Raw genomic sequence first — 3163 nt, 5'->3', positions numbered from 1 at the left:
GATGTTATTCTTGGTAAGTTCATACAGTTTAACAAAATTGCTAATTCTACTATGTTATATTTTGATCTAGTAATGGTGATTGTTGGTGACTATGAATTGTGGTACAATGTGAGATAAATCTTGATGAAATTAGTAAAAGACTCATACACGAGGTTATAGATTATTGTCTGCAGGTTTTGAGCTCCAATATGCGTTGTGCACTTGATAATACAGGTATATTAAGCCTTGGTCAGGCTATTTGTTGTGTAGGTTCAACGCTAACGGGTGACTAGGCACTATTATTTATTTCATGTAGGTTCGATTGTAACACCCCAAACCCAGCCTAGACGTTATGACCGAATCCAGAAGTGTCATATGAAATGGGTTGAAAAACCATTATCGTTAAGTTAAAACCTTTCTCGTTCATACGCCTTGATAAACCATAATTTATACATATTTTTATCCCACGCTTAGCGTATTTATAGATGATTTCTCCTTAGATTTGGTGAATTCAATGCTCCTAATCCTTAAATTTCATGTTTTATACTTAGGTGAGCATAAGAGAGTAAAAAGAACGAGAAACGGGCTGAAAACGGAGAAAATGGACCCACGTGGGAAATCAACACGGCCTGGACTTCCTCACACAGGCGTGTCACACGGCCGTGTCCATTTGGCAGGATCGAAGCACGACTTACACGGGTAGACTACACACCCGTGCCTATTCAACAACCTTGACCACAGGCTGGAGTAATCGCACAGGGGCGTGTCACATGGGCATGTCCCTACCGAGCCCAAGTATAACCCTATTCGGAAAAGGCCAATTTTGAGGGCTCTTAGGCATTCTAAAGCCTATTTAAACACTTGATAAGGCACTTAGGAGGGGGAACGGAGAGTAGGAAGCAAGGAATTACTCAAGGAAAGCCGATTGATCCATCTCAAAAGCCGGATTCATCATCAAGATTGAAGATCTCCCTTCAAGTTCCTTCAGGAGTTTTGGGTTTTCTTATGTTTTGTTATCTTTATGCTTTTGAGATGTTTTCTTTCATAAGTATGAACTAAATCCCCTAAATACCTAAGGGGAATGAAACCTAAGACAGATCTTGTTATTATTATCTAAATTGTATGATAAATATTTGAATTGTCCTTAATTATTTGTTCTTAATTCTTGTTTTAATATTCCAGTATATTGATTCAAGTTAATGCTCTTATTCAGAGGAGGAATAGACCCTGTCTAAGAGTAAAATTGTCATAATTAAGCAGAGTTGATTGTGTGCCTAGAGATAGGGTGACAAGATTTTGCCGGATTAGGGTGAAACCTAATAAAGGAATCCATAAATCGAGTTAATGTAATTTTAAGGTGTTAATTAGAAAAATATTTTAATTATTCAACCTAGGGTTAGATGTTATTAGTCTCAATAGAGATAATAATATAAATTAGGGATTTCTACGGATCAAGTCAAATGAATAAATCGTCTGATTCAGAGTGAAATAACAAGTGAAGTCTAGGTGGATTTTTCCCTAGGTATTGTCTTAATCAATCGAATTTTCCCAAAAGTATTTTCCCAAATTTTCTTTCTGTGCATTCTTAGTTTAAATAATTAGTTTAGATAACCAAACCCTGTTAATTTTTAGGCTAGATAATAAAAAGTAAGTAAATACTAGTACTCGTGGTTCCTTTGGGTTTGATAATCCGGTCTTGCAGAACTATACTACTGTTCGATAGGTAAACTTATCTTAATCGTGATAATAAGTTAGTCTCAAGAACGATTCATTTATAAATCTTTAACACATGTCACGAATATCACATATCAAGTTTTTGGCGCACTCGATTTTTATTACTTTAGCCATTTTACTTTTATTGCAATTTAAATTTTTATTTTCTTTTGTAATTTTTCATTTATTTTCTTCTGACAGGTTTTTTTTCTAGTTTATGACTAGAAGAAACTCGGCAGGACCACTACTTTTTGATGGTGAGATCGACCGCACAGTTTGCAAAAACCGAAGAGAAATAAGGTGAAGCCTAAGATACACAGAGGACAAGCAAGAGGACGATACTTCAACCACAACCGAGGAGATGGCTGAAAACCAAGAAAATCTGCTACCTCCTGCGATTGCTGATGATCCAGTAAATCAGAATCCTGCTCCGCGCACTATGTATGATTATGCTAAACCTAATTTAATAGGAACTGAGTCACGTATAGTTAGACCTGCTATTGCTGCAAATAATTTTGAACTGAAACCTAACACAATTCAAATGATACAACAATTTGTTCAGTTTGATGGTTTGCAGGATGAGGATCTAAACAATCACTTGACAAATTTTTTGGAGTTTTGCGATACTTTTAAGATCAATGGCATTTCTGATGATGACATTCGCCTTCGGTTTTTTCCCTTTTCATTGAGGAACAAAGCTAAGAGTGGTTGCACTCGTTACCATGAGGGTCAATCACTACTTGGGAACAAATGACCGAAAAGTTTTTACTTAAATATTTTCTTCCAGCTAAAACGGCTAAGTTGAGGAATGACATTTCTTCCTTTGTGCAGATGGATTTAGAAACAGCCTACGATGCATGGGAGAGATACAAGGACCTTTTGCGAAGATGCCCTCACCATGGGTTACCACTCTGGCTACAGGATCAAACGTTTCACAATGGCCTAAATCCTTCGACTTGGCAGATGATTGACGCAGCCGCTGGTGGAACTATCAATAATAAGACACCTGAGCTGGGTTACGAATTTATTGAGGAGATGTCACTGAATAACTATCAGTGGCAAGTTATGAGGACACAGCCAATGAAAACAGCCGGTGTTTTCAACCTCGATGCAGTTACTGTGCTATCTAACCAAGTAGAACTCTTAAATAAAAAGATTGACAGTTTGTGTGGTTCTACTCAGGTACATCTAGTGATGAGGTGCGATTCGAATGGAGGAGGAGCATGCATAGAATTTCAACCATTCAACCCTAACATCAAGGAGGAACAAGTCCAATATATGGGTAACAATAACTCTAGACCCCAAAATAACCCGTATAGTAACACTTATAATGCAGGTTGGAGGAACAATCCCAATTTCTCATGGGCGATCAAGAAAATCAAAGGTCACAACATCCTTCGAGTTTTCAACAACCACCTTACCAACAAGAGAAAAAGCCGAACCTTGAGAAGATGCTAACAAAATTCATCTC

The 3163-nt window shown here is 37.3% G+C and overlaps 1 non-coding gene across 1 annotated transcript; it reads right to left on the bottom strand.

The window, feature by feature from the left end:
- Nucleotides 1-2490: 2490 nt before the first annotated feature.
- On the bottom strand, nt 2491-2597 carry LOC128280098 (small nucleolar RNA R71). Its single transcript, XR_008270280.1, has one exon. It is a non-coding gene; the product is annotated as a small nucleolar RNA R71 (small nucleolar RNA).
- Between the last annotated feature and the right edge of the window lie 566 nt (nt 2598-3163).

The sequence above is a fragment of the Gossypium arboreum genome, chromosome 8 (genome assembly GCF_025698485.1).
Source record: "Gossypium arboreum isolate Shixiya-1 chromosome 8, ASM2569848v2, whole genome shotgun sequence".
In the NCBI taxonomy this organism is placed as follows: Eukaryota; Viridiplantae; Streptophyta; class Magnoliopsida; order Malvales; family Malvaceae; genus Gossypium; species Gossypium arboreum.
This window is presented reverse-complemented; position numbering and strand designations above follow the sequence as displayed.